Source organism: Sarcophilus harrisii, chromosome 1 (genome assembly GCF_902635505.1).
Source record: "Sarcophilus harrisii chromosome 1, mSarHar1.11, whole genome shotgun sequence".
NCBI classification, from domain to species: Eukaryota; Metazoa; Chordata; class Mammalia; order Dasyuromorphia; family Dasyuridae; genus Sarcophilus; species Sarcophilus harrisii.
This window is the reverse complement of record NC_045426.1, coordinates 171562786-171577026: the sequence shown is the minus strand read 5'-3', so window position 1 is coordinate 171577026 and position 14241 is coordinate 171562786.

Below are 14241 nucleotides of genomic sequence, written 5' to 3'. Positions count from 1 at the left end.
TGTTTCTATAATGATTACATACACACACAAACATATATATACATACATACATACCTTGCTTGCTTTATCAACATAGTTGATAAAGGACTTTCAAAAGGCCAGGGTACCAGATTTAAAATCAAAGAATTTGATTTTAAATTCCAGCCACTTAACACCAATGTAACCTTGGACTAATAACTTCCCCTCCCTAGGAATCATTTTCCTCATCTGTAAAAGGGGTGAAATAGTCTAGATGAACACTGAGGTTTTCTCCAGGTCTAAATATGATTCTTGTTTCATTTTCAATATGAATGGTCACCATTTTGAATAAAGAGTGCTTGGACAATTGTTTCATTGCTATACTATCACTTTAGTAGGTTATAGGCAATATTTAGGCAGAGTTAGTAGATGCTTTATAGATAAATGAGTTAATATTTAGCTACTGAATAATGGGAAAGATTGGACTTCAGAAAAGTAGCTATGGAACATTCTGAGAGATTGGAAGATAGACACAAATAAGCAGAGACTCAGACTGAATAGCTTATTTAAGGAAGAAATTTCATAGTAAACCTGGGCTCATAGAATTGGAACTTTGGATCATCTAGTTCCAATTCTTCATTTTATAAATGAGAAAATGGGTCCTAGGGAGGAAAGGTGATTTGACTAAAGTCATTCAATTGTCAATAGCAAAGCCAGGACTATATAGCTCTCAGGAACATGCTTTTCTGGACTCATTTATTGATGTGGCAAACAGGATCTCTGGGACAGGTTTTTCAAGAAAAGGGACAGTTTCATTTTGTGAATTTTGTTTTTATTCTGATTGAGGAGATTGGAATCAGAAGACCTGGATATGAATAGTGACTCTGTGATATACTAATTATATGAACTTTGAGCTGGCACAACTCTAGATTTTAGAATCCTCAGTTGTAAAATAAGAGGGTTGGACTAAATGACCTCTCAGGTTCCTTCTAGGTCTAATAGTCTATAAAAACTATGATCATTGGATTGGAACCAACTGCCTTCCTTATTTATTACTCACTTATCATTTTCATATATTCTAAGTATATTGATCAGGTCTAGAAGCGGGGGTATATTATTTCTGAGGCCATAGGCCTGTCATCTAATAATCATTACCCTTTCCCAAAAAAACCCAATACTAACCTATAATACTTTAAGGTTTGCAAAACAATATGCATATGTATATGTATATATATATATATATATAATATATATATATAAAATCTCATCTCATCCTCACAACCCTATGAAGTAGGTTTTATTCTTATTCTCATTTTACAGATGAGGAAATTGAGGGAAATGGAATTAATCAACTTGTTAATTGGCAGTCATTATGTGTCTGAAATTAGATTTTTAGCTCAGTTCCTCTTAATTCTATAACCAGTATTGTATCTACCTATTTCCCTTTTTTGTATACTTTTTAAGATAAGGGAAAAAAAAGAAAGTATTGCATAGGAGCTCTGAAAATTGGTTCATAATTTTAGGATTATGTATAACCTATCTCATAGAGGCAGGTTCTTAATATCTGCATTATAGAGATAAAAGAGAAACTATTCAGATAATATAGTACGAAAAAGCAGGGTACATTTTTCTACAAGTGGGAACAAGAACAGTTAATATTTATATAACACTCTAAAGTTTACAAAGTCATTTCCATGTTATTTCATTTGGCCCTTACAACCTTCTGAGGTACATTATTAGCCCCATTTTACAGATGAAGACACTTAAATCTGAAAAAAGTTTATATGATTTACCAAGGGACAAATGTTTAGGCAATGGTATAATACTGGGGAAGTCATTTTACCCTGCTTGCCTCAATTTCCTCTAGTGTAAAAATGAACAGAAGGAAATGGCAAACGACTTCAGAATCTTTGCCAAGAAAACCTCAAATGGGATTGCAAAGAGTTGGACAGAAGTGAACAACAACAAATTAAAGTTTGCAAGTAATTTATATATATTCTTTTTTTTTTTTTTTTTTTTTTTTTTTGCTGAGGCAATTGTGGTCAAGTGACTTGCCCAGGGTCACACAGCTGGGAATTGTTCAGTGTCTGAGACCAGATTTGAATTCAGGTCCTCCTGACTTCAGGGCTGTACTCTATTCACTGTGCCACCTAGCTTCCCCCTACATAAGTTATTTCATTTGGCACTCACAATAACATTGTGAGGTATATTATTATTCCCATTTTACAGATAAGGAAACACAGGCTGAAAGAATTTATATGACTTGCTCAGAAACACACATGTAAATGATCCTGACTCCAAATCTAGCACTGTGCTTCCTAGTACTTAATCCTTATCTGATTACTTGCTAATTTTGTGATTTTTGCCTCTGTTCATGGGATTCCTTCACTCTGGTAATATTGGCTCTACTTTTTGAAATCTACTCCCTCATTAATTGGTAAAGTAACTCATCTAAAATGCTAGCTCTTCTAGGAAGCCTTCTTTGTTGGTTAATTTTAAAATTAAAACTCTTTTCCCCTTAAACTTTACATCACAATTTCTAATGTAATTAAAGTTCTCTGTATTGGTCCCATAATGTTACTGCTTAAATGTTAAGTCAGATGATGGCAAGGAGCACTCTTTATCTAAACTTATGTTCCCCCAGCATCTAGAATAGTTTCTTTGATATAGTTGTCACCTAATAACCAGTTGATGAAGGAATGACTATATTTTCTATTTCTTTTAAAAACACAGATGTGAGCTCTGTCAAAATTTCTAATTTACACATTTCTTTTCAGACATAGAAGACAGATTTTTAAAAAATTTTCCAAATTACTATAAATTTCATCTTTGTAACAATTTGCATGTGTTGTGCATTTCCTGTACCATTTTCCCCTATTTTAACTGATTCTGAAACATGTTGGCTTTATGTCCTTAGGGACCAACTATGCTGGGTAAAACCAGGCCATTGAAAAGATCCTGACAGGTAAAGGCCATTTGGGATTTTCATTTTGATGCCCTGGCCAAAAAAAAAAAAAAAAAAAAAAAGGCTATTGAATTTTATAATGTAGCCATTTAAGCAACAACTATAAAGTATGTTTTAGATATACCTTAGATCTCTTGTGTCATGTGCAAAATGATAACCATCTTCCTCTTAGCTCCTCACACTACATAAACCTCTCTTAATATTACATTAATACAAATTATACAAATTTATCCTTATCTTGCCCTGAAGCATTAAATTCTAAATTTAAAAAGTGCTCACCACTGATAGAGCAAAAATAGTTTTATGTTATAATGCGATTTCCTCATTTATGAAAAGCTAAATAACTTTCTTGACCACAAATGTTGAAAAGTTAATACCACCTTACATTCTTTTATAAAGTGAGCTGAAGAAGGATATGGCAAACCAGTGTCTTTGCCAAGAAATGTCATGGAATATCATTGTTCTATACGAAATGATGAACAGGGTGATTTCAGAAAAGCCTGGAAAGACCTATATGAATTGATGCGGAATGAAGTGAGCAGAACCAGGAGAACATTGTATAAAGTATTAGGATTATGTGATGATTAGCTGTGAAGACTCTTTTCAACAATGTGGTGATTCAAGGAATTTTAATAGACTTGGGATGGAAAATGACAATCACGTCCAAAGAGAGAGCTATGAAGACTGAATATGGATCGAATCATAGTATTTTCACCTTTTTTTTCCTTTGTTTTCTTTCTCTGATTTTCCCCTTTTGATCTGATTTTCTTGCACAACATGACAAATGTGGAAATATGTTTAAAAGAATTGCACAAATTTAACCTATATCAGATTGTATGCTGTCTTGAGTGGGGCAAGGGAGAGAAGAAAAAGTTTTCCATAAACTTTTCCACAAATGTTTTAAAAAACTGAATGTTGAAAATTATCTTTACATGTATTTGTAAAAATAAGATATATATTTAAAAAAGAAATGTCATGAGTCAGACATGACTGAACAATGAACAACAAAAGAAATGAGCTTGTTAGAACCTAGCCTAAAGGTAATAATTTAAAAAAAAAATTCTGAAGAAAGACCAGAAGGGCTCCCCTATGAGCAAAGCTTTAGAGCTTTAGTGAATGAATTTTGTGCTCTCTCTTCTGCTTGAAAAAAATCATTACAGACTCTCCAGATAGGAAGGGGGCACAGGAATCTCCTTGTCCCACCTATGCCTAAACCAAGAATGCCTTCTACAGCATATCCCCAACAAAAACCAAACCTTTGCTTAAAAGAGTCAAGGGCAGGGGAGGAGGGGAGAGAATCCACTATTGCCTGGGGCAGTCCATCCCACTTTTAGATTTTAGCTTTCAATGTTAGGAAGTTTCTTGCTTTTATTTTGTTTTGTTTTGTTTTGTTTTCCCATACATCAAGCCTAAATTTACCACTACAACCCCACCTCATTGTTCTACCTTCATGAAAATACATTCCTACCATTCTCTTCTTCCTTTAACATCATCAGCCCATCTCCATCACTGAAACCTTAGATTCTGCTTCTAAACACTTAGTAATGAGGAGGTCTTCCTTGTCTTGCTCAGAACTAGGCCTTCACATCTTTTCCTTGTTGATAGGAGTTGCCCAAGCTTGCACTCATTTAGCTTAAAAACCCAGGTTATCTCTACATTATAATAGATATTCAAAAGGGAAATATTCTGGACCATCTAGTTATATTATGACATGACTACCTTTAAATGTTACAGTAAAAAACAATGTCATCCTAGTGGAAACCCTGGGATTCATGACAATGCTTTTTGTGCTCACAACAGTCAATAGAAATAATGTCACTTTGGATGCTGCTACTATAAACTCCAGTTTCTAAATGTGGCTATATTTTTAGCAGTGTATAGACAGAGATGACTTTAAGATTATGTGCCTAATTCAGATGTACATGAAAAAATTTTGAGTACAGGGCAGCTCCTCACTTTTCATATCAAATATATATATTTAAAATAAATTTTATATGAAATTTCTTTTTAAAAGAAATAAATGAGGCTGAGCATAGCACTATTTGACTATTTCCTGCTGCTGAAGTTTGAATCCCTATCATAGGGCTAAAAGGTAATCAGGAGTCTACACTGAATGAATCTTGTGCCAATACAGTGAGCCTCTAAGGAGTATAGAGTCATTAAATTTTAGGGAGAGGTGAATTAGCTCAGTTTATAAAACCTAAGCAGATTATAACTTGTACACTGATCATTATTGGGATCAGGCTAATGAGAAGCTGCTATACTTTCAACTTGTCCAAGATAGGGAGACCCACTTTAAAAAAATAAATAAATAAAAGATTATCTTATTACTTGCATATGTTTTAGCTCATTTGGAAACTACAAAAGTCACTATCACTTCTGATTTTTTATTCTCCTTCTTAATACCTTTAATGATTCTCCATTGTGGATAGGTTAAAATTGAAACTCTTAAACTTAAAGTTCTCTTTCTAGTTTTATCTTCTTTCCCTACCACATGAACACTGCCCCCCCCCCATTCCAAGTAGACTGATTTATGCATTTATTCTATACTCATTCTTACCTCCAGGTCTTTACTCTCTACATATTTCTAATCTCTTCGTTCCTCTTTTAATTTGCCTTTGCTAGTGACTTTTACATATTCATCAAGGTTTGCTTCAAATACTACAAAACTTTTCCTAATCATTCTCACAGCTCTTCCTACTTGGAACTCATTTGGTGTTTAATAACATATGGTTTTGTTATGATACCTTTTGTTAATTAACTCTTGGATGACATGCTTTCAATAAATATCCATTGAATTAATGAATCTATCCATATGAGCACCAAGGTAAAGATGTAAATACTGTGTTCTCCAGTGTACCAGTTGCCTTTTCCATCTTTTCCTGTACTCTTCTACTCCATCCCCTCCTCTCACTCTTCTCAATTTTTTCAGTTTCGGTGATTTAATCAAATGTTCTGCCCAAAGCTGGGATGATCCAGAGCTCTCACCAGCAATTTGGGTGACTAGAGCAAACATCATGAAATGTGTCCTCAAATCAACTTTAAAATTGGTGATGTGAAAATAATACTAGAAGTAATCAAGATTAAACTCAGCTAAGCAGGAGAAGGAATTGGATACAATAGTGTCTCCAGATGGGTACATCTGGTGATTTCATATTTAAACTAATTACTGTTACACACTGACTGCTAGACTCAGTTGTTTCTAGCTGCAAAAGGAATACAAAAATTAAATTTTGATGTGTTCTATATTTTGATGCCCTGCAGCAAACCCCCAATCACATCATCCTAGTTAGGGTTTTAGAATGCTGTTGTTTTTGTTCAGTATTTCAGCCATGTCTAATTCTTCATGGTCCCATTTGGATTTTTCTTGGCAGAGATACAGGAGTGCTTCGCCATTTTCTTCTCCAGTTCATTTTACAGACAAGGAAAAGGCAAATAGAGTTAATTATCCAGGGTCACACTGCCAGTAAATGTTTGAGGTCAGATTTGAATTGAAGAAACTTTAGCACCAGTACTTTATTCACTGTGCTACCTAGATGTTTTTTGCTTTAGGATGATCCCCCTGCTAGTCTTAGCTCTCTCCACTATCCAGTAATTAGTGCCAAACATCTATGCATAAATCTCTATGATAATGGCCAGAGCTTGGCTCAGAACTGTCATCTATAGTCAGGGTCCCCAGGTAATAAAAGCCATAATTTTGAAGGTATTACTGTTTTTGCAAAGGAGATTTCTAAAGGAGCTCCACAAAGCTTATTTATTACTTTAATGAACACATCAACTTTAAGAAGTGGAGACTGTTAGATAATACAAAGCACTTTCTCTTTCTCTACTCTTGTGTGCATGAAACTTAGGACTAGTATAATATAAAATGTCAGTTGAGAAGGAAATTATCTGCTTTCAAGAAAAATAAATTTAAAATTCAAAGAAGGTAGAAGAAAGAGGGTACCAGACAAAGGCTAATCTGGGGTGGGGGAGGAACAAGGGTTGAAAAAGGCTATAAAGTTTATATGAAAAAGTCCACTACATCATGAAAGATATAACTAAAGTAAACATAAGCTTTTTCAACAAACCCCAGAACAATAAAACTAGAATTTAATCTAAAACAATTGACTGAGAAAATTGTAAAGGGCAAGATACAGAATAAACAAGAAATTTAGCCTTAGGAATTAGGTTAATTAATCAGTAAACATTTATCAAGTGCCTACTGTGTGCAGGAACCTTAGAGAAGTTTATCTAGTCTAAACCTCTCATTTTATAAAGAAACTAAAGTCCAGAAACTAATAAATGAGTTCTACAAGGTGGACTGTGTGCAAGTATCAGACCTGGCATTTGAACCCATGTACTTTTTTTTTGTTATTTTTTGTATGTTTTGTTATTAATCTTACATTGGTTAAGATACAAGTTACAAAGAAGTTCAAATAAAATTTAGATTTTATTATCAAATATGTAAATTTAAGAATTAGGCTGTATTAATATTATAATCCCTAGTGATTGATATCAATACCCTCTAACAAAACACATATACAATCCTTGGGCTAGACCTAAAGTATATTTTTTTATTAAAAAAAAAACAGAAAAAGAAAAGGAATACAAAACAAAATAAAACAGAACAGAACAGAACATTGTCATGTGCTCAGCAGAATATCAGGGAGGATTCAAAATATATAATGATAAATTACCCATTCAAGAAAGGATATATAATAATAGAAGAAATTATATTCGTGAGTGTCTGTCTTTACTTCATTGTTGTTCTTTTGCTCTCTACTGTCACATATTTTACTTTATTCTTTTTTTCCCTTTTCATTCCTCCTCCCCACCAACTTTCCCTAAGCAGGCTATAGTTAAGCAAATATATATACATATGCACATATACATATATACACATACACACATATCAACACACACATACACACATATATCTTTCCTATCCCTGCTAACTCCTTGCTTTAATTCTACTCCTTAACTTGCCTTGCTATTACTTAGCCTTTCCTCATCTACGGATCCCTCCTTTGTCTATTTCCCTCACCCTTTGCTTCCCCCTCTGCCCCTTTTCCACTCCCAATATTTCTTTATAGATTTTGGAGGTTACTATACCCTTGATGGAATATAAATAGTGTTACCTAGTTAACCTATTTCCCATGCTAGTAGGTTTTCAGAACTATGAGCCCTCTTCCCCCATCTAATATCTCTGAATCTATTCTTCTTCTGTACTTCATTTGTAAAACATAATAAATATTTTTACTTTAACTCTTCCCCAGTCTTTCTTTTGAGCTATCCTATTGCTTATGTCAATCTTAAACACAGAATATACATTTCCCATGTAAAAAACAAACAATTTGTCTATGTTGATTTCCTTGAAATTGATCTTTGATATTGGTTCTTATATGTTAAATTTTCTATTTTGTTTAATTTGATTGATCGTAAGTCCTGAAAACTTGCAAGTTCATTGAATATCCTTTTTTGCATTCAATATTATATAATTTTGCTAGATTTGATACTTTTGACCACAGACCTAGTTCTTTTGATTGTTGATATATATGATTCCAGGACTTGCATTCTTTTATTGTGGGTGCTGATAAATCCTTTACAATTCTAATTGTAGCTCCAGCATATTTGAATTGTTTTTCTTGTTTCTTAAAAAAATTTCTCTTTGAGTTTGGTGTTTCAAAATTTGTCAATAATATTCCTATGTATTTTCCACAAAGAATCTCTTTGAGGTGGTGATTGGTGGATTTTTTCTATTCTTCATGTTCTATCACTTCAAGACAATTTTCTTGAATTATTTCTTGCATTATTGTGTCAAGGTTTGGTTTTTTTTTTCGGTCAGATTTCAGGTAATACAACTATTCTTATATATTCTCTTCTTAATCTCTTCTCTAGATCTGTTGTTTTTCTTATAAGATATTTCATATTTTATTTTTTTCATTCTTTATAATATGTTTTGTTATTTCGTAGCCTCTCATAGCTTTATTGGCTTTCACTTGCTCAATTCTAATTTTCAAAGAGTTATTTTCATCTTTGAGACTCTATATATTCTTTTCTAGTTGGTTAGCGGTTTTTTTATAACCTTGTTTTTCTTGGATGGTTTTTATTTATTTTTTAAGTTTTTCTTCAGTGTTTCTCTTTTGACTTTTAAATTCTTTTTTGAGCTTTTGTATAAATTCTCTCTGGACAGAGAACCATTTAACATTACTCCTTGTGTTAGAAGAAGCTTTTTGTTTTTTTACTTCAGTGTTCTTCTCTGAAAATGAATCCCAGTCTTCCTTATTCTCATAGTAAGTTTCTACAGTTGGGTCTTTCTTCTTTGCCAGTTCATTTATTTTTGATAAGAAGTATTAGTGTAAGCACCTCTAATGATGGGGTAGGGAATGGTGCCTCAAGCTTCACTTCATTTCTCCCTCTTACTTGCAAACCCAAATCAAGAGCTCCCTCCTTCTACAAGTGCCAGCAGCCAACAGTATCCATGCCCCAGAAGGTGATGGTTTCTTCTTGCTGTGTTTCTGCAGCACAATTGGGCCGGGCATTCCTAATCAGCTAAAATTCCCTCAGTCTTCCCAGGACTCAGATCCAAACTCCATAAACAGTCCAGTAAATGAGAGTTTCTTTCTTTTGAGACCCCAGCCACACTCAGCTAGCTTCTCCACTTAGTGTTTCTGCCAGAAAGTATTTGTACTTCACAGGGGTTAATCCCTTTCTTTGGATTTTCTTGGATTGTACCCTGAGAACCCCATTTCTAATTCAAGTTCTCTTGATTATTCATCAGTCTAAGTTTGCTGTGAGGTACAAATTTGTTCTGTCCGTGGGAAAAATCTGGAGAGCTTTAAATTTATTGACCTACTCTGCTGTCTTCCCAGAATCCCTCCCCCCACCAACCCAGTATAATAATTCTGATTTCTCTTTACTTATGAATACTTGAGAAAAAAAAAAAGGTTATTTTTTTCTAGATAGTTTGTTGATCTCACAGTAAACAGTAGCATTAAGTTTGGAAAATTGTTTATCATTTCCTTAGCAAATGCATTATCTGATCTTGACCTTTTCTAAAAAATAAATACTTTTTTTTCTTTAGTGTAAGAAAATGGGAGAACCTTGAGACACATTCTCAGTCTCTAATACTGCCTGAGGATTTTGTTATCCAAAGAATTCACCCAGAATGACATTCCTTTAGACCATCTGTATCCTTTTTATTTCCTAGTTCCCAGATTGCATCTCCCCAGAAAGAATATTACGGATATCAGTTTTAAGTAAAACATTATTTTTGCTGAGATTCATCCATTAAGATGACAAATCAAAACAGCAGGAACAATTTTGACCCTCCATGTATATATTCTAGATTTGAAATTCAATATTGGATTGTTTCTACATAGAGAAAAGAACCAATCTTAGATTAACCTTAACAGCATGGAGAATTTTGGCAAATTGCTGTGAAACAACATCCTCTTAGCAGCTACCAAATGTCAATAAAACCATACTAATAATAGTAGAAAAATTAGTGCCAATGTACATGGTCCTCTAGGAATTTTCCCTGTGTATATATTGGGTGGGAGGAGGTTGAGGAGGTCCTTCTGTTCCTAGAGCATTCAATTGCAGAAAAAAGGACCTGAAATTTATTAACTGTGACAATTTTGTGTGAAATGTACAGTAATTCTTGACTCAATAATTCCATTATTAAGATCATACCCCAAAAGCATAATAAAAAAACATGAAAAAGAGTTCTCTGCTCAAAATTTCAATAGCTGCAATACATACAAACTGCAAAATAAAACCTGGAAGAGAACTAAATATCTAATAGTAATAGAATGGTTAGATAAATTGTGATACATTAGTGTATCAGAATAAACCAAAGGAAGAATCAGGTTGGTCATAGGTAAAAAGGAAGGAGAGGAAAGGGAACAAAGAAGGAAGGAAGGGAGAGAAGAAGGCAGGAAGGAAGGGAGGGAGGGAGGGAAAGAAGAAAGGAGGGAGGAAGGGAGGGAGGGAGGGAAAGAGAGAGGAAGGAAGGAAGGAAAGAATTAAAAGAGGAAAGAAACCAGATATTTGAAAGACTAGTATGAATATCTTGCTGAATAAAATAACAGCAAATTAACAGAATTTATTATCACTGAATATTGAGAAGACTTAAGAAAAGAAGAATAATTTTTTTCTGTTTCTATGTTTTTTAAAAAGTGAGAGAGGTTACTTACATTGTTTTATTTCATATGGGAAATGTATACCCTTTAGGAATGGGACAGTATCAAAAAGTTATCAAACTGTGCATACCCTTTGATCCAGCAGTGTTTCTACTGGGCTTATATAACAGAGAGATCTTAAAGAAGGGAAAGAGACCTGTATGTGCAAGAATGTTTGTGGCAGGTCTCTTTGTAGTGGCCAGAAACTGGAAACTGAGTGGATGCACATCACTTGGAGAATGGCTGAATAAATTGTGGTATATGAATATTATGAAATATTATTGTTCACTAAGAAATGACCAGCAGGATGATTTCAGAAAGGCCTGGAGAGACTTACATGAACTGATGCTGAGTGAAGTGAGCAGGAACAGGAGATTATTATATACTTCAAGAACAATACTGTATGATGATCAATTCTGATGGATGTGGCCATCTCCAGCAATGAGATCAACCAAATCAATTCCAATAGAGCAGTAATGAATTGAACCAGTTATACTCAGCAAAAGAACTCTGGGAGATGACTATGAACCATTACATAGAATTCCCAATCCCTGTATTTTTGTCTGCCTGCATTTTTGATTTCCTTCACAGGCTAATAGTACATTATTTCAAAGTTCGATTCTTTTTGTACAGCAAAATAACTGTTCGGATATGTATACATATATTATATTTAATTTATACTTTAACATATTTAACATGTATTGGTCAACCTGCCATAGTGGGGGGAGGGGATAGGGAGAAGGAGGGAAAAAATTGGAACAAAAGGTTTGGCAATTGTCAATGCTGTAAAATTACCCATGCATATAACTTGTAAATAAAAAGTTATAATTTAAAAAAAAAGGAATGGGGCAGTAACTTGCTATTACAATTATGCATATCCTTCAGCAAGTAATTCTGACAATTTTTGTTCTTTTAGAAAACAATACCAATTAATGACACATTTTATTAGTTTTTTTTGAAACACTAGATTTTAGTTTTAGGTTTTAGCTCAATAACTTTTTTTTCCTTTCAATTTTGTTAACAACTTTTTTGACTTAGGGAATTTCTATTTTGATGTTCAGTAGAGACTTCACTGTTTTACCATACTACCTCAACTTAGATTACCTACCCACTCACCCACTCATTCTAGTCTACTGAGAACTTTTTGACTTCTTATTTTGTCATACAATATTACTGATCACTTCCAACTTTGCATTAGCTGGAAATTTGATAACCTGGTCACCTATACCTTTATCCAATTGCTTGATTAAAAACACAAAACATCATAGGATTAGGAAAAGTTCTCCGGAGTCACTCCGTTGGAGATTGATATCCAATTTGACAGGAAACCATTAATAACTACTCTTAAGGTCTGGGTAGTCAACCACTTGTTTTCTTAACTAATTTTTTTCTCAGCAAAAAAAAAAATATATATATATATATATATTATATGTAACATTATATATATATATATATGTATATATTCATTCTATTTCCCACACACATACACAGAGAAAGGAAGTAAAGCAAAACCTCTCTTACAAATGTGCATAATTGAGAAAAACAAATTTTCACAGTGGCTATGTCCAAAAAGAGGTCTCATTTTGTACTCTTAGTCTTGTGAAAATTGGTACCTGAATTTATTCAAAAATGTTTAAAGGATTCTTTTATTTATATCACCACTTTCCAGTCTGATATTCCTAAACCCACTGTGACCTCTGTCTGAGAACCCAATCACTTTAATGAAGTGATAAAGCAAACATTGGAATAGATCTTTGGAATGATAATTGAAAAAAAAAATGGATGAGTTCATTGAGAGAGTTAAAGAAAGAACAAAGGACTGATATCAGAACCTTATAGAATACTCTTATTTAATGGGTGAAAGTAAATCAGGGATCAGTAAGAGAAACAGGAAAACAATTTTCTGAGAGGCAAAAAATTCAGAAGGGAATATTATGTTAGCACAAGTAAGATTACAGAGTCAAGATAGAAGAGCAAGAGGAAGCTCACTTAGCACAGCTCCTCTACAATTGAGAAAATGTGTATGATTGAATTTCAGTGGGAAAGAAGAAGAAATCACAGTGAGTCATTTCTGCATCCCAAGGCAGCTTAGGAAGGTAGAGAGTTCTTAAGTCCAAGAGCAGAGCAGTGACTCAGTTCTAATCTTTGGCCCAGCACAATATGTTTCTTACAAAAAAAAAAAAAAAATACTTGAAACAGAAAGATAAACACAGAATTAAAATAAGGGGCCATGGCAGAATCTATTTGGCTTCAGCTAAAATAAAAAAGAGAAAATGAAAGTAGAAGTAGACCTAATAAAAAGAGAGATAAACAGGGAAACTACTTTTGAAAACAGATACCATATCAATGTATTGATTTTAGTACTAAACATACATGTACACAAAAAAAGCTTAGCATCTAAATTACTAAAGGAAAAGATAAATAAGTTAGAGGAGAAAATAGATAGTAAATCTATAATGGTATAGGATTCTCAATTTATCTCTCTCAGATTTAGATAAATAGAATCATGAAATAAACAAGAAAGAAGTTCAGAAGCTAAATGGAATTTTAGAAAAGTTAGAGTCAATAGACCTATGGAATGTATAGAATGGAAATAGAAAGAAGTATACCTTTTTCTTGACTATATATGGCATTTTCAGAAAAATTGGTCATAATGACCTCCCAAACAAATGCAAAAAAACCCCAGAAATACTAAACACAAATTTTAATAAGTGCATAAAAAAATTACATTCAATAAAGAGTCTTTGAAGTCTTTGGAAACTAAATGACAATTTTAAAGAATGGATGAATAAAAAAATAAATCATAGGAAAAATCAATAATTTCATTAAATATAATGACAATAATAAGACAAAATCCCCAAATTTGTGGGATGTAGCCAAAAACAGGATTTAAGGAAATTTTATATCTCTGACAACAAAATAGACAAAGAGCAGATCAAGGAATCAGTAGTGGGGTGGGAGGACTGGAAAAGAAGGAGACCTAGTAGTACCAGATCTCAAACAATAACAACCAAATTATTTTGATAATTACAGCTCTGTAGTATAGTTTGAGATCTGGTTAATAATTTTATGAGAAACCACATGATCCCTCATAATAAGGAGATTTATTTAAAGATAAGTAATCCATTAAAGCAGAGGAGTTAGAAGATTTCT